The 18,404-nt window shown below is 46.9% G+C and overlaps 1 protein-coding gene across 1 annotated transcript in view; it reads right to left on the bottom strand.

The window, feature by feature from the left end:
- Window positions 1-18,404, bottom strand: part of GTF3C1 (general transcription factor IIIC subunit 1) — a 199,910-nt gene that overhangs the window by 92,431 nt on the left and 89,075 nt on the right.

The raw sequence follows: 18,404 nt of genomic DNA, 5'->3' as shown, positions 1-18,404 counted from the left end.
AGCCCGCTCCGCTCAGCTAATCCTGTACCCGTACCCCACTGACAAGTCGGCAGTGTGGAGAATAGTGAATTTAAAGCGCTCAGGAAATTAGGGCTTGGGAGGGGGAGGGGGGGGGGGGGGGGGCATTTTTTTATTATAAAAAAACTTGATTTAAAGTTTAGTTACTCTTTAAATGGTTTAAACTAAGAATGTATGACATATGTTCTTGGCTATGAGAGGATAAAGGGGTTCCTCTACTTTTGCTATATTGATGACCTATCCTGAGGACAGTTAAAGGGATTGTCCGAGTTCAGAGCTGAACCCGGACATACCCACAATTTTAACCAGGCAGCCCCCTGATGCATTTCATGGAGTTCCGGTGACGTACTGGGGTCTTCATAAGGACTGCTAGGTGGAGGCTTCCGTCCAGCGGTGAGCCCGATGACGCCACTGGCACTAATGGGCGGGCTTTAGCGCTGCCCTAGCCTGTAAAACGGCTAGGGCAGCACTAAAGCCCGCTCGTCAGAGCCGGTGACGTCACTGGGAACACTGCTGGGCGGAAGCCTCCACCCAGCAGTGTGTTGTTATAAACAAAAAATATATAAATAAATCAATGAAATGCTCCGATGCTAACATCAGGGGGGCTGGCTGGGTGAAAATGTGGGTATGCCCAAGTTCAGCTCTGAACCCGGACAACCCCTTTAAATCAATATCAGATAGGCAGAATGCAGACTACTGGCACCCCTACCTATAAGCTATATTAAGAGAATGGAGTGCTCATATGACATCGACATAACAGCAGCAAGCAGTGCAATTACAGATTCTTTGTCCCTCGTTCACTTCACTGGGACCACCCATGTGAGAGTGAAGAGAATACAACTCTCACATGGGCACTATATTTTCTACAAAAGTCAGACCCCCACCAATCTGATAGATGACCCATCCTGAGGATAGCAATAAACAAAGTGTAGAAGCAGCACCACTTGGTCCTTGTTGATGTATCCAAATAGATGCAACAGCCTCACCGATGGCCTTGGATCCAATGGCCGGAGTATATAGATAAATGCAGACGGTATCAGCAGCATCTCACATAGAGTTTTATTTGGACTTCAAAGCAACAATACACATGGCAACGTTTCGGCTGATACACAGCCTTTGTCAAGCCTATTCACATTGTGTTACATACATAAATTTATAGTAAAAACAAGTGCGCCACCCCCATCCAGATTATCCAATTGCAGGCAATGGTACAGACTGACCAATGAGAATGCGTATTTACATAGCCACTCTTTAGCCTAATTCGCATATATGTCTCACCTGAGTGTCCACCAATCGTCCTAAAGGTCAACCCCATCATCGCACGACGTCTGTAACTGCTGTGCACCAAATGTAGAGCAAAACATCAATTGCCATGTTCGGCGTTCCTTACTGCTCAGTGCGCATGTATACACAGCTGTCTAATCACTCACGTCATCATCTATGATCCCCGTAATGCGTCCGTGGGTCCGCCCCTAAGCGTCATGTTGCTCCGTCCTCCACTGCAGACGTCATCCGGTCGCGACAAGCGCTCCCAATTACATCATCCTGGCGTCGACGCGCAACTAACTGACCTCACAGAGGGCGTTCCAATGTTGCCACGGCAACCCACAGCACCACCTAAGGTATCCAGGGATCCACAGAAGTCCCATGACTATAGACTGTGATCAACCACCTACACAGGGGGAGCCCCCAGTCACCCCAATCCACACTATAGAGTATAGATTATGGCATAGTGACCCCAGTCTGTCCAGGCAATAGATCCGCATGTTACAGCAATGTCAGGCGCACAAGTACGATCAGGGGCAACCCATATGTATTCTAATTTGCAGAGGCATAATCCATGTCCTAATGTCGCTATATACACTCCTCATCGCTTAATTCTGTCCCCCCAACAACACATGCGGGCACCAGCATCTCCTGCTCCGCCATTATCACAAGACAGAATTACCATATACTCTCCTTCAGACAATCCTGGATGGGGAAAAGGCCACTGTATGTAAAAACATGACAAAATTGTACACCCACAAAGAAATCACACGACCCGAACTTAATCTATTGTGGCAACATTGAACTCAATGTTTAATCCATAAGGTTGGAGTGACTTCAAATTGTGTATCCATTTGAGTTCTTTTTTCCTCAGAATCTTATTCTTGTCCCCTCCCCTTCGGAGATAACCTACCCCATCTATTGCCCGAAAACGTAATTGATTTATGGAATGTCCACATTTAATAAAGTGCTTTGCTACAGTTTTATCAATCATACCTTTCCTTATTGTGCTCTTATGCTTATTGATCCTCTCTCTTAATTCCATCGTAGTCTCACCAACATGCTTGGGCACTGTATCATATAAATGACATCTCTGGATCTACATGTGTAATATCCTTTCAACTTATGTATTTTACCACTGTATGGATGTGGGAAGCTGTCGCCTCTCATGATGCCACTGCAGTTGCAGCATGTGAGAGAAGGAAAATTCCCATATTTTTTGGGGGGCCAGGAGTAGTTGTCTGTCTAAATCTTTCCCTCCGACATCTGCCTTCACAACTCGATCACGAATGTTGGGGCCCCTTTTGTATGCCATCATGGGGGGTAATTCTAATTCCTTAATGGTGGGCAGGCCGTCAGGGTGTATCTGCAGGATGGGGTACTTAAAACCGATCCCTTTCAGAAACCCACTGATAAAAACCCACTGTTGATGTATGACAGTAATCATCCACACAAGATGGTTGACTTGTTGCCATGGAGCCAATTATTGCGGGTACGCCGGATTGTGTCAGAAGATGATATTTTTGAAAAACGTATTGATGAGATGTGTAGGAAGTTTACAAATAGGGGATATCCAAAGAGGTTGATTGGACGCACTAGGAAGAGAATTACAGACATTGAATGCAAGGGCACTCTAAATGTGAGCCCTCACAATAGAGAGGAGGATCCCTTTTGTGTCCGTCTATGGGGAGTGTGACGCGATGTCACGTCCCCGTCCGGATCTTATTAAAAAATGACTGTCAGTTTAGAAAAAATGAACCATGTCTAATCTGGGAACAGGACGTCCATATATGGTCGTTCCTGTAGCCCTTTGGAGACCACAGACTCTAATCACCCCCTGCTGAGATCACCTCACACAAGTTCTAAGGACAAACCCCAGCCCATGTGTCTCCTGCCCACCTTGAAACCATGAAAGTTAAACACATGCTAGTTGGCCCTTCCTTGCAGCCTGGTCAATTTACACATCAGAAGCAGAGATAGCTGGGAGGGGGGAGCGCATAGGAGAGACATGTGAACCGTGCTCTGAGAACCCCAAAAAGCATATTGGGGCTATATGGAATTATGACACAAAAATGTAGGTACCCTCCAAATGCACCTCTCACCCAGAGGAAAAGGGAGAGTCCAAACTTGGCAGCTCTGGGGTCTTCCCAGACTGGGAAATAAGTTACTAGTCACCTGGAGGGGAGAGAGGTGGGGTGTCACCCATAGAATCGTCCATAAATTCATGGGGGACCCCGCACAAGTGCCCGGTTTTTCATATTTATTACGCCGGCAAAGTAATGGGCCTCTTTTGTAAAATTAGGGAAAAGTGGCCTGGCCGGCAGCAGGGAGGGGCGAACAAGCCCTCCCAAAACCCTCCTTCAGGAACACCCACCGTGCAGCCCTTGGCCAGCGATTGGCTGGGCCAACCCCCCTTACCCTCCCACAGAATGGGGCATAAAAGTCAGTGCGCAATGGGAGAGGAGAGCTTTTTGCCCTGTGGTCACATCGCCGATAGGCTGTCCGTTGGAACGTAAGTTTGTGCCTGGATTTTGCATAGGCAAAATCCAAGATAGTATTTCTCTTTTTATCCCTGTTTATTTTCCACATGCTTCCCAGCTTGCTATTGTAATCTTTTTCTGTAAATTTTTCTATGCATTGTTTGTTTCACTTCCGTGTTACTTATAGTAAAAGATATTTTGATATCTTTTAAATGGTCTCTCTCTTATTGCTCTAAGCCCCACTGCAACAAAGTACTCGTACGCCCTGAAGAGACCTACCTGTTTTATAGTAGAGTGATATTAGAGACATAACTGTTTTATGACTCGATTGGGTTAGCTTGTAGCGTGATAGTGGGGCTGATCTGTGAGTGGTCCGAACCCCTATCCCAACAATTATAGAGTCGTTCGATCACGAACATGGTGGCAGCAGAAAATAAGGGGGGTCCAGGATTGACTGTTTGGGTAATTCTGAATCTCTCCCCTGTCACGGTCCACCCTCGGTTGGGCTTTTCTCCACGCTGGCGCGTCCTGGCGGTCAGAAGTCTGATTTAAACGGGGGTGGTCGTGACAGGGAGGATAGTGGCAAAATTGCCACAATCCTTAGAGAAGAATGGCAGATCCTACATAGCGGCCTGCCCACCATTAAGGAATTTGAATTACCTCCCATGATGGCATACAAAAGGGGCCCCAACATTCGTGATCGAGTTGTGAAGGCAGATGTCGGAGGGAAAGATTTAGACAGACAACTACTCCTGGCCCCCAAAAAATATGGGAATTTTCCTTGTCTCTCATGCTGCAACTGCAGTGGCATCATGAGAGGCGACAGCTTACCACATCCATACAGTTTTAAAAGAACGAGATTTTTGCATAACTTACCAGTAAAGTCTCTTTCTCGCTCTTCCTTGGGGGGACACAGAAGACCTTGGGTATAGCTCAGCTCCCTAGGAGGCGTGACACTAAGTGAAAACTGTTAAGCCCCTCCTCCAGCAGCTATACCCTCAGCCTGGAGAGAGAGACTGCCAGTTGCGTGTCCAAGTAGTGAGAAAAGGCAATGTTAAACAAGTGGAACCAACAAGCCAACTACCCAACGGGGTAAACCAAGTCCGGAAACCATGTAGAAAAAACAATGAATGGGTGGGTGCTGCGTCCCCCAAGGAAGAGCGAGAAAGAGATTTTACTGGTAAGTTATACAAAAATCTTGTTTTCTCGCCCATTTTCCTTGGGGGACACAGAAGACCTTCGGACGTCCGAGAACAGTCCAAGAGGGGGGAGACCACAGCTCCAAGACGAAGCATCCGAAGGCATTAAGGAACCGCCGCCTGCAAACCCAGGCATTGCGCGGCCGAAGCCCAATGTCTCCGGCCCAGGATGCACCGACCGCTCTGGTGAAATGAACGGTGACACCGAAGGTGGAACCCTGCCCTTGGTGTGGTAACCTCAGCAATAGCCATTCTGATGAAGTGGGGGAAAACCACCCTGGAGGCCGTCAAACCTTTGCGCGGACCTCCTGGAAACACAAAAGTCAGAGCGTCAACAAGAGCCGGTGATCTCAAAGTAAAACTGCAAGGAACGAACAACATCCATTGGTGAAGTGTCCGTTCCCGGGGGTGGGAAGCGGAGGATAGCCTTGTTGAGATGAAAGGCAGATACCACCTTCAGAAGGAAGGAACGGGATGGAGAACAGCCCTGTCCTGGGGAAGGACAGAAGGCTCGGAACAAGAAGGGCCGCCATTCAGAGAGAGTGCAACATTCCGCCTATGGAAGTGGGTCATGCACATGGCCGGCAGCGAATCCAGTGAGAGTGCAGAATTCCGCCTACGGAAGGGGGTCATGCATATGGCCGGCAGCGAATCCAGCGAGAGTGCAGCTTTCCGCCTATGGAAGGGAGTCCTGCACAAGGCCAGCCCGCAGCCAGGGAGAGTGCATGTATTCTGCCTAGGAAGGGGGGGTCATGCACATGGCCAGCACAGAAACTGGAGAGGGTGACGAATTCTGCCTATAGAAAGGGCGGCATGCACTTGGCCAGCGCCGTATCCTGGGAGAGGGCAAGGGTCCGCCTAGAAGGGGAACATGCACCTGGCCAGCGCCGCGGAGCGCGACATGCTGCCTATGGAAGGGGGGCATGCATACGGCCAGCACTACTGAGATCAGGCTGCAGCGTCCTGCGCAGCCAACAAGAATTCCGTTATTTCTCGGGGGAACCTCCAGACGGGAAGAATTCGCGCCTGGAGAAGTTCCCGCCCCCTCCAACCGAGGCCGGAATTTTGCGGCCTAGTAGGCCGCAATAAGCCGGAGTGGCGCATGTACATAGCGGCCGCGGGTGCCCGGGAAGGAGCGCCGGTAATTGCGGCCCATTAGGCCGCGAAGCCTGGGCCAAAATTAGCGGCTCCCGGCCGACCAGAATGCACCGACGGTCGGCCGGGGCCTGTTGGAGCATCGCGCCGACGGTCGGCCGCGGGTGCCCACTCCGTGGCCCGGAAGCGAGGGGCCTGCGCCTCGGCCTCCAGGAGCGGGCCCCTGGCCCTGAGCAGCGCACCGGTAAGGGGATGGGGGGACCCCGAGACCGGGTGTCCGTGAGGATAGAGGCAGCTCCCTAGGAGGCATGACAGGGACGCCAACATAACCCCTCTGTCAGGGGCAGCTAGGTGTGGGCCTCCGCAGGGAGAAGGGAGGCAGTGCGGCTGAACCTGTGTTGCAGCATTCTGCAGCTGCCTTCAGGAGCGGTGGGGATAAAGTCCTATGGAGGCCAGGAGGGGAGGAGAGGGGGCAGATTGCCGCCCTGCGGCACCCCAGGACCCAGCCTAGGTCCAGCAGGGACAGAAGGGTCCAGAGGCACCAGTATGTGGGTCAGGCACGCAGGAGACCGGGGGAGGGGACGTAGTGCTGGAGAAGCAGTCTTCACCCTCGGTCAGTTCCAGCAGGGTCACGCCTTCAGCTACTGGCACCATAGTGGCAGGACGCTGGAAGAGGGACTTGGCGTGCGGGCGACCCTTGCACTGGCGGGATGCAGGGGAGCTAGGCTGCCCTGGTCCATCTTGCCTTCTGTGGGGGAGGCAGCAGTGCGGGTGACCGGCACTGGCGCAGCTCAACCCTGGGAGAAACAGAGAGGTCTATTGCGTCTGTTGTCCCTGATGTCTGGAAGAAAAAAGTAAAAATCTAAATTTAAACAACAAGGAGAAAACAGCCCTGCAGAGCAGGAAGTGTCTTGCCTCCTTGGACACTAAGCAAAAACTGGCAGTCTCTCTCTCCAGGCTGAGGGTATAGCTGCTGGAGGAGGGGCTTAACAGTTTTCACCTAGTGTCACGCCTCCTAGGGAGCTGAGCTATACCCAAGGTCTCCTGTGTCCCCCGAGGAAAATGGGCGAGAAATATAAGTTGAAAGGATATTACACATGTAGATCCAGAGATGTCATTTATATGATACAGTGCCCAAGCATGTTGGTGAGACTACGATGGAATTAAGAGAGCGGATCAATAAGCATAAGAGCACAATAAGGAAAGGTATGATTGATAAAACTGTAGCAAAGCACTTTATTAAATGTGGACATTCCATAAATCAATTACGTTTTCGGGCAATAGATGGGGTAGGTTATCTCCGAAGGGGAGGGGACAAGAATAAGATTCTGAGGAAAAAAGAACTCAAATGGATACACAATTTGAAGTCACTCCAACCTTATGGATTAAACATTGAGTTCAATGTTGCCACAATAGATTAAGTTCGGGTCGTGTGATTTCTTTGTGGGTGTACAATTTTGTCATGTTTTTACATACAGTGGCCTTTTCCCCATCCAGGATTGTCTGAAGGAGAGTATATGGTAATTCTGTCTTGTGATAATGGCGGAGCAGGAGATGCTGGTGCCCGCATGTGTTGTTGGGGGGACAGAATTAAGCGATGAGGAGTGTATATAGCGACATTAGGACATGGATTATGCCTCTGCAAATTAGAATACATATGGGTTGCCCCTGATCGTACTTGTGCGCCTGACATTGCTGTAACATGCGGATCTATTGCCTGGACAGACTGGGGTCACTATGCCATAATCTATACTCTATAGTGTGGATTGGGGTGACTGGGGGCTCCCCCTGTGTAGGTGGTTGATCACAGTCTATAGTCATGGGACTTCTGTGGATCCCTGGATACCTTAGGTGGTGCTGTGGGTTGCCGTGGCAACATTGGAACGCCCTCTGTGAGGTCAGTTAGTTGCGCGTCGACGCCAGGATGATGTAATTGGGAGCGCTTGTCGCGACCGGATGACGTCTGCAGTGGAGGACGGAGCAACATGACGCTTAGGGGCGGACCCACGGACGCATTACGGGGATCATAGATGATGACGTGAGTGATTAGACAGCTGTGTATACATGCGCACTGAGCAGTAAGGAACGCCGAACATGGCAATTGATGTTTTGCTCTACATTTGGTGCACAGCAGTTACAGACGTCGTGCGATGATGGGGTTGACCTTTAGGACGATTGGTGGACACTCAGGTGAGACATATATGCGAATTAGGCTAAAGAGTGGCTATGTAAATACGCATTCTCATTGGTCAGTCTGTACCATTGCCTGCAATTGGATAATCTGGATGGGGGTGGCGCACTTGTTTTTACTATAAATTTATGTATGTAACACAATGTGAATAGGTTTGACAAAGGCTGTGTATCAGCCGAAACGTTGTCATGTGTATTGTTGCTTTGAAGTCCAAATAAAAGTCAATGATGTCAGATGCTGCTGATACCGTCTGCATTTATCCATCCTGAGGATAGGTCATCAATATAGCAAAAGTGGAGAGCCCCTTTAAAGGTATTGTGATGAAATATTAAAGGGAATCTGTTATCACATATCTGTAACTAAAGCGATCTGCTTCGCTAGATCTGCGCTTGTCAGCAGTTTCTAATGCTTTGGTTGCTTCTCAATATGTGTCCCCCATTCAGAGAAAAATGAAAATTACTCTTACTGGTAATTGGATTTTCCTTTAGCCTCCACAACGGCACTACCTGGAGGTTACTCCGCCTCCTTCAGAGGCAGGAAACAATTAGATCAGTGCATAAACCCCCCCCCCCCCCCCCCCACCATGTCCTGCTCCAGTTAATAACTTAGTAACTCAAGAATAGATGCAACTATTTAATAAAGTAATCTCTTTACAAAAAGGAACAATAAGGATATCTTCAACAGACAATAATATCAATACAACAAGAAAATTAGGGCTGGAAATTATCCATGCCGTTGTGGAGGCTAAAGAAAAATTCAATTACCAGTAAGAGTAATTTTCATTTTTTCCTGTCGCCTCCACAACGGCATTACCTGGAGGATTAAAGGGGTTATCCCATCTTAGACAATGGGGGGCATATTGCTAGGATATGCCCCCATTGTCTGATCGGTGCGGGTTCCACCTCTGGGATCCGCACCTACAAGGAGAACGGAGCGGAGAAAGTTGAGGGCGCACTGCGCATGCTCAGCCGCCCTCCATTAATTTCTATGGAGCCGCCGAAAATAGCCGAGCACTGGCTCGGCTATTTCCGTCGGCCCCATACAAATGAATGGGAGCGGTGGCCGCGCATGCGCTCCCATTCACTTCAATGGGAGTGGCAGTGAGCTGTGCCTGGTGGTGGACGGACCCCGGGGAAACCCGGGGTCCTCCATTCACAACTCTCCCCAGCTCCGTTCTCCTTGTAGGTTCGGGTCCCAGAGGTGGGACCCGCACCTATCAGACAATGGGGGCATATCCTAGCAATATGCCCCTGTAACAGATCTCCTGGCACCGCGACTGGGTAACTCCGTTGATGGATGCTCCGAGGGCTCCAAGCACTCCGCTCGACACCGTAACCACCACAGGAACCAGGGACAGCTCTTACAAGAGCTAGGGGTTATAGCCAGGGGAGTATACAGCGTATAGCAATCCCCACACATATGAGACGAGGCTCTTTGTTGAAGGCCAAAACAGGAACTCCCTTTATTGAAGACCAACTCAAAATACACTGCTCAAAAAAATTAAGGGAACACAAAAATAACACATCCTAGATCTGAGTTAGTTAAATATTCATCTGAAATACTTTGTTCTTTACATAGTTGAATGTGCCGACAACAAAATCACACAAAAATAAAAAAATGGAAATCAAATTTTTCAACCCATGGAGGTCTGGATTTGGAGTCACACTCAAAATTAAAGTGGAAAAACACACTACAGGCGGATCCAACTTTGATGTAATGTCCTTAAAACAAGTCAAAATGAGGCTCAGTAGTGTGTGTGGCCTCCATGTGCCTGTATGACCTCCCTACAACGCCTGTGCATGCTCCTGATGAGGTGGCGGACGGTATCCTGAGGGATCTCCTCCCAGACCTGGACTAAAGCATCTGCCAACTCCTGGACAGTCTGTGGTGGATAGAGCGAGACATGATGTCCCAGATGTGCTCAATTGGATTCAGGTCTGGGGAACGGGCGGGCCAGTCTATAGCATCAATGCCTTCGTCTTGCAGGAACTGCTGACACACTCCAGCCACATGAGGTCTAGCATTGTCTTGCATTAGGAGGAACCCAGGGCCAACCGCACCAGCATATGGTCTCACAAGGGGTCTGAGAATCTCATCTCGGTACCTAATGGCAGTCAGGCTACCTCTGGCGAGCACATGCAGGGCTGTGCGGCCCTCCAAAGAAATGCCACCCCACACCATTACTGACAAATGCCAAACCGGTCATGCTGGAGGATGTTGCAGGCAGCAGAACGTTCTCTACGGCGTCTCCAGACTCTGTCACGTCTGTCACATGTGCTCAGTGTGAACCTGCTTTCATCTGTGAAGAGCACAGGGCGCCAGTGGCGAATTTGCCAATCTTGGTGTTCTCTGGCAAATGCCAAATGTCCTGCACGGTGTTGGGCTGTAAGCACAACCCCCACCTGTGGACGTCGGGCCCTCATATCACCCTCATGGAGTCTGTTTCTGACCGTTTGAGCAGACACATGCACATTTGTGGCCTGCTGGAGGTCATTTTGCAGGGCTCTGGCAGTGCTCCTCCGGTTCCTCCTTGCACAAAGGCGGAGGTAGCCGTCCTGCTGCTGGGTTGTTGCCCTCCTACAGCCTCCTCCACGTCTCCTGATGTACTGGCCTGTCTCCTGGTAGCACGTCCATGCTCTGGACACTACGCTGACAGACACAGCAAACCTTCTTGCCACAGCTCGCATTGATGTGCCATCCTGGATAAGCTCCTTTACATATCTCTCCCTAACACGTGTTGGGACTGTACAATATATTATTTAAATTTGGTCACTGGGACCATAGATGTCCCTGATTGACACGTGTTATTAAGTCTAAAATTTAACATTTATTGCTTGTCCTTAAAATGTTGCGAACACTACTAGTAAAATAATCAGCTATGCATGCTAGATACATATGTGAATGGTGCCAGTGATTCTGTTTACTGAGTGTTGTCAATAGAGGGCGCTTATGACCATTAGCGGTTTAAGGCTCTCCTGCCTGTTATTATAATGCTCTGATGCTAAGTTACTGCGCTCTGTTATTAGCACAGTGCGCTACTTTCAACAGCAAACGCCCTCATAAGGTGCACTCTCTCTCTCTATATCCTTTACAGATCACTTCCTAGTCATGCATAAGCTGGCTAAAACACGCTTGTTTTAAGGACAAGCAATAAATGTTAAATTTTAGACTTAACACGTGTCAATCAGGGACATCTATGATCCCAGTGACCAAATGTAAATAATATCCTGGATAAGCTGCACTACCTGAGCCACTTGTGTGGGTTGTAGACTCCGTCTCATCCTACCACTAGAGTGAAAGCACCGGCAGCATTCAAAAGTGACCAAAACATCAGCCAGGAAGCATAGGAACTGAGAAGTGGTCTGTGGTCACCACCTGCAGAACCACTCCTTTATTGGGGGGTGTCTTGCTAATTGCCTATAATTTCCACCTGTTGTCTATCCCATTTGCACAACAGCATGTGAAATTGATTGTCACTCAGTGTTGCTTCCTAAGTGGACAGTTTGATTTCACAGAAGTGTGATTGACATTGTGTTGTTTAAGTGTTCCCTTTATTTTTTTGAGCAGTGTATATACAGTTCAAGAAGTCTAACATAACGCAATCAACCATTAATAACATGCAAACAGACATCTCCCCCCCCCCCACACTCCATAATGAATGAATAGGGAGAGAGGAGACACATGTGATGGGATTATCTCCTGAGTGTATCATAGCGTGATCTACTCATCTAGGAGTCAGCTATCTTAATCCCATCACTAACACAATCAGTGGGAGTCTCAGTCCAGAGTTAACCCCTTTTTGTGTTGCTGAATTCCCACCCTGCACCTTTAATGGGCAATAGGAAATATGTGTCATATAAATTCCACACATAAATCAGGGTTCATAGTTCCTTGTAACCCCAAAAGGTCTGAGGGTGTCTCCATAGTTCTGGATCCATAGTCCGTAGGAAGGAGGCTGGCCCTAAGGCTTCTCCAGCATCCCCAGTGACGATTTAGTCCGTCACACCCCCCATTGTCTAAGATGGGATAACCCCTTTAACAGAGAAATTGTTTAGGGCGGGTTAACAGCAGACAACACCTTTCTGCCAAAGGTCAAGCCTTTATTAGAAATTACGTCTAGTTTGTAATGTTTGAAAAAAGTAGACGGGCTAGACAACGTGGCTGCCTGACAAATCTCCTCTAAGGAAGCGTAGGCGCCTTCCGCCCAAGATGTAGAAACTAGCCTGGTTGAATGCGCTTTTAGTCTTAGCATCTCCTAACGTCTAGATTCGGAAATCTTCTCTCTTTTTCTGAAGTTGCCTGAGGACAAAAAGATGGAAGAGATATTTCTTTCTGGCAATGGAACTTCGAGACCACTTTAGGAAGGAAATTTGGAGAGTGTCGTAAAATTATTCTATCGTCAAGAATTTTAAGATAGGGTGGAGATATCGAGAAGGCTCAAATTTCTCCCACCCTTTTTCAAAGATAAAAACTTTTCTGAAATATCAGCAACAGGTTCAAAGGGAGCAGCCATTAGAACCGAGAGGACCAGATTTAAGTCGCACGGGAGTACTTTAGACCTAAAAGGAAAGACAAATTCTACTAGCTCCCTTAAAAAACCTCTTTATTAACTCCAGCTCAGCCAATCTGGTCCCCATAAAAGGCATTTAGGGACAATACTTGTACCTTCAGGGTACTTACTCCGAGGCCTTTCTCTAGGCCTGCTTGCAAAAAAAAAAATAATATTATATTAACATCTGGAGACATGGAAGGGTTCCAGACTTCAGAAACTGATAGCAGAAAGGACTTCCAAGCTCGAAGATATATTTTTGACGTCACTTGTTTTCTACTCTGCATTAATGTATCTATGACCGCATTTGATAATCCTTTATTCTTCCTTCACGCATTATGACGTACAGGTACGTCACTGCGTGCCAGGGGATGTATGGAGCAGGCCTCTGCAGTGAGCCCGATCCAGACGCGTGATCTGCCGGCTGTATGATACAGACAGCTTTCGGCCACACTGACAGGAAGCGGCGATCTTGCCGCCCCTGCCATTTAACCCCTCAGGTGCCGCGATAAAGGCTGATCGCGGCACCTGTGAAGTGATGCGGATCCATCTTCTTTCCGATCGGAGCCCCCACAGTGAAATCGCAGGACTCCAATCGGTTGCCATGGCAGCCTGGACGCTGATGAAGCGATCCAGCCCTGCCATGGCTTTCTCCATACTGAGCCATGCACGAGGCATAGTGCTGAATGGAGAGTGTAAAAATCCTATTCACCGCAATAGATCTCTATTGTGGTGAATAGGAGAGGGGATCAAAAGATCCCATGTACGAGGCCCCTATGAGGGCTAATTGTTGTAAAAAAACAAAAAAAGTAAAAAAAAAAAAAAAAAACCCCACCAATATATTAAAAGTTTGAATCAACCCCCTTTCCCAATTTTACATATAAAAATATATAAAAACAAAATAAAAAATAATAAAAAACATTGGGTATTGCCGCGTCCGAAAAAGGTCTGAACTATTAAAATATTTTTTTAAATTCTTGTGCGGTGAACACAGTAACAGAAAAACGACGGTGATCAAAACGTTGTATATACAACAAAAATGGCATCAATGAAAACTACAGTTTGTTACGCAAAAAACAAGCCCTTACACTTCTCTGTAGACCGCAATGTAAAAAAGTTCTGGCTGTCAGAATATAGCGATGCAAAGAAAATTTAGATTTTTCTAAAGTTTCTTTTTATTTTTTTTAAGTAGTAAAAAAAAAAAAATTTTGGTATCGCCGCATTCGTTTTGAGCCGCAGAATAAGAATGTCAGGTCATTTTTAGTGCATATTGAATGCTGTGATGTCAAAACGCCAAAAACCTTGGTGGAATTCCTTTCTTTTTTTAAAATTTTGCCACACAAATAATTTTTTCCCTTTTTTCTAATACAAGACATGGTAAACTAAATTGTGCCATTAAAAAATGAATCTTGTCCCGCAAAAAAAATAAGCCCTCATATAGCTATGTGAACAAAAAAAAAAAAAAAGTTATGGCTTTTGGAACATGAGGAGGAAAAATCAAAAATGTAAAAATGAAAATAGGCCTGGTCTTGAAGGGGTTAAGATCGCCCATTCAACCACCAAGCAGTCAGCCGAAGTTGGGGAATGTCTGGATGCATCACCGGGCCCTGGTAAAGGAGATCCGTAATTTGAGGAAGATGCCAAAAGTCCTGTTTTGATAGGGACTTCAGAACGGGAAACCAGGCACTCTTCGGCCAGAAAGGGGCTATGAGAATTAGTTGTGCTTTGTCCTCCAACACTTTTATTAGTACTCTTGGTATTAAGGCGAATGGTGGGAAAGTGTATAGAAGCCCTTGTGGCCACTGACCCGCTAGAGCATCCACCTGTAATGGTTGGTCCTGGTGGGATAAGGAGAAATTTTTTTTAATTTTTTTGGTCTCTTTCGAGGCAAAAAGGTTGATTTCTGGGAGACCCTATCTGAGGCATATGTCCTCAAAGACTTTCTGATTGAGGCTCCACTCTCCTGCTCTTAGTGTTCTCCTGCTTAGCAAATCTGCCACACAGTTCTGTATACCTAAAAGGAAAACAGTCGAAAGGGACATCAGGTTTTTCTCTGCCTACCTGAAGATTTTTGTTGAGATTAGAGATGGGGAACGACTTCCTGTACCCCTTTTTTGCTCAGGTAGGCTACTGTCGTGTTGTCCGATAAGACATTTACATGCTTTAGGTTTAGAAGTAGAGAAAAGACTTTTAGGGCCTGCCACACCGCTGAAAGTTCCCTCATGTTTGAGGATGACAGTGCGAGATAGGGACTCCATAATCTTGTTTCACTTGATTTTTTAGGTGAGCCCCCCAACCTTGCCTGCTAACATCTGTCATCAAGACAAGCTAATCCTTTTGACGCCATTCTACGCCTCTGGAAAGATTTTTTAGATCTAGCCACCAATTCAAAGATAGTTTTATTCTTGAAGGTATTACTAGTCTTTTGTTTAGTGACATCTATTTTTTGTTCCAGACATCTAACAGGAAAGACTGAAGTTCTCTTGAATGAGCCCGGGCCCATTTCACTGAAGGGAATGGTTGAGACCTAAGATAGTGATTATGCCTCTGATCGACAGTTTGCGATCTTGGCAAAATTCTGATACCTTGAAAATTAGATCCTTTTGTTTCATTATTGGAAGGAAAGAGGTCATCTGACTTGAATCCAAGAGCACATCTAGGAACAAACATTGTTGGCTTGGAAGGAGATTTGATTTTTGGGAGTTTATTAACCAACCCAAACTTGCCAATGTATCTATCGTGATTTGAAAATTCCGCTTTAGAGTCTCTTCTGAAGGAGTGGCAATCAGAAGATCATCGTGGTATGGTATAAGTAATACCTCTGAGTGATGAAGGAAGCCTGCTACCTCTGCCATGATCTCCGTAAAGACTCTGGTGGCTTAACAGAGGCCAAACGGTAGGACCTGGAACTGAAAATGTTGTATTTCTCCCCCCAGCCAGACTGCTAGTCTTAGGAACTTTTGGTATCTCGTATGTATCTGGAAATGATAGTATGCGTCTGTAAGATCTAGGATTACCATGAAGCAGTCTTTCTAAAGTAGATTGATCGTAGACTTTATTGTGTCCATCTTGAATCTTTTGCATCAAAAGTGTTTGTTCAGGTCTTTTAAGTTTTTACTTTAAAAAATAAATAAATAAATAGGAGAATAAAATCCCGATTCCCAACCCCCTCTGGTTTGAGGGTACCAGGATTATAGCAGCCTTTTCCATCAAAAGAGAGATCTGCTTTTTGATCTACCCCCATTAATTTTCTGTTTAAAATAAATCTGTCGGAGGGTTTCCGTACAAATTCTAGCTGGTAACCTTTCCTGATTACCGACATAATCCAGGGAGAAGCATGAATGTATTCCCACGCTGGGGCAGTCTCTTAATCTTCCCCTTAAAGGGGCTCTGGAGTAATTTAGAAGACTGCCAAGAGGTTCTTTCTGAATTAAAGATAAATCCCTTTCCTTGATTTTTGGAAGGTTGCCAGTTAGAGGTGGATCCCTTTTTTTTTTGTTTAAACGTATTATGTCTTTGGGAACGAAAAAACTTAATTTTGGTGGAAAAATTTTGATTCCATAGGAAAACCACTTTCTTATCTGAAGCTTTATCCAGAATATGATCTAAGGATGGAACACAATCTATTTTTTGAGGCTGCGTCCCCAGGCCATGATTTTAGCCATACGGATCTGCGAGAGGCATTCACCAAGGCAGCGGATCTAGCTGACAACTTAATGTCTGCAGACGCATCAGCCACAAAATTTGTTACTTGTTTTAGTACAGGAATAGATGACAGGATGTCTTCCCTGGGTGTACCAGATTCAATATGTTCTTCCAGTTGTGATAACCATAAGGCGAGGGTATGAGCCGTATATGTGGCAGATATCCCAGGTCTAAAGGTCGCAGTGGAAGATTCCCAAGCTTTTTTTTAAAAAGGGCTTCACACTTTCTGTCCATCGGGTCTCTCAGCGGCCCTATGTCTTCAAAAGGCAGTGAAGATTTTTTGGAGATTCTCGGAATGGGGCATCCACTTTGGGGCTTTATCCCAAAGGGCTCATCTGTAAAGAGATATTTTCTCTTAAACATTTTCAAAGACATTTGCCTTTTTTCAGGATCTCTCCACTCTATCATATTTCTGATATTACTAATGACCGGAAAAACTCTTCTTTTTGTCACCTAGACCTAGGAACATCTTGGCTTCCTCTAAATTTATGACCCTGATATTTTTTTTAGAAGGGACTCAGTCTCTTTGATACAGCAAAGCGGATGACCCGCCGTGTCATCCATATCACTTGATCCTGCATCTGAGGAGAACTTCCCCTTTATCCAAATCTGAATCACTATCTTCAATGACCTGAGATAGAGATTTTGATGTTGATGATCCTGGCAAAGCTGTGGCAAGTTTGGAGTCAACCACTGCCCCCACTTCCTCCTTAATTAAAAATCTCATGCTTTCCAATAAGAAAGGGGATTCCTCAGATACTACTGCATTTCTGACAGCCATTTTTTGTAGAAGCAGGAAGGGTCTTTTTACAGATGGCCCATCTTTTCTTTTGTGACGGCTCTCCACTCCTACAATGCAAAGGAGATTCTTAGCCAAAAATTTAATAAAACTGGAGATAAAAAGGATGCCCTCACCTAAGAGCAGACAGAACTTGCATGAAAACACCCTGTGATTAAAAAAGGCTTACCGGACTGGAGGATCAGAAGATTTGCTGCCAATGTCACCCTCTGAGACCAGGGACATCTTACACACCTATGTTCCAGCAGTGTGCATGGGACACCATGCTCCGGCGTTCACACCTCCTTTTCAACGCGGTGGTGGTTGCTACACCGGCTGACCTCATCATGCCGCACTCCTCACTTCTAGCGCGACAACGTCCCACTCTCCTGCGCCACTTGGAACGCAAATAGCCGCAGTCCTCCACCCCCAACAGCTCACATGCCTTCTCAACCGGAAGCAGGGACCTCAGCCCGGAGTTGCCGGCATCTGCCGGACTTCTACTTAGAGGTAGGAATGACCACAAAAAAACATTCCCGAGCCCCTACCCCCTCCAGCAGCCCTCCGGTACAAAGACCGGGATAACAAACCTAAAGGCTGTGCGGTCTTGCTTGCACTGACTCTCCTGCACTCCTTAAGGGACAGGAAACAACTGGAGCAGGACATGGGAGGGGAGTTTTATGCACCGATCTAATTGTTTCCTGCCCATGAATGAGGCGGAGTAACCTCCAGGTAATGCCGTTGTGGAGGCGAGAGGAGAATAAGTGTTTTTATGTTATGTAAATTAGACTCTTGGTGCAAGTAGGGCTTTGCACCAAGAGGCTCTGCTCCGTTTTCTCTGCCAGCTGCACCCCTACCTCTTTGAATGACAGGGCCAGGCAGTCAGTTTTCCCTCCTGGTCCTGAAGTTTCATAGCAGCGCGTATGGCGCATGCACAGTACATGGCTGAAAATTGCTGGTCGCATCTTCCCAGCAATCTCCAGCCATGTACTGCGCATGTGCCAAATCCACTGCCAAAAGACTTGGCCAGGGTGTGAGACCATGTACTGCGCATATGCCAAATGCACTGCCAAGAGACTTGGCCAGGGTGTGAGACCATGTACTGCGCATATGCCAAATTCAC

Source organism: Bufo bufo, chromosome 7 (genome assembly GCF_905171765.1).
Source record: "Bufo bufo chromosome 7, aBufBuf1.1, whole genome shotgun sequence".
NCBI classification, from domain to species: Eukaryota; Metazoa; Chordata; class Amphibia; order Anura; family Bufonidae; genus Bufo; species Bufo bufo.
The sequence above is the reverse complement of the archived record's forward strand: the minus strand, read 5'-3'. Positions and strand labels throughout refer to the sequence as shown.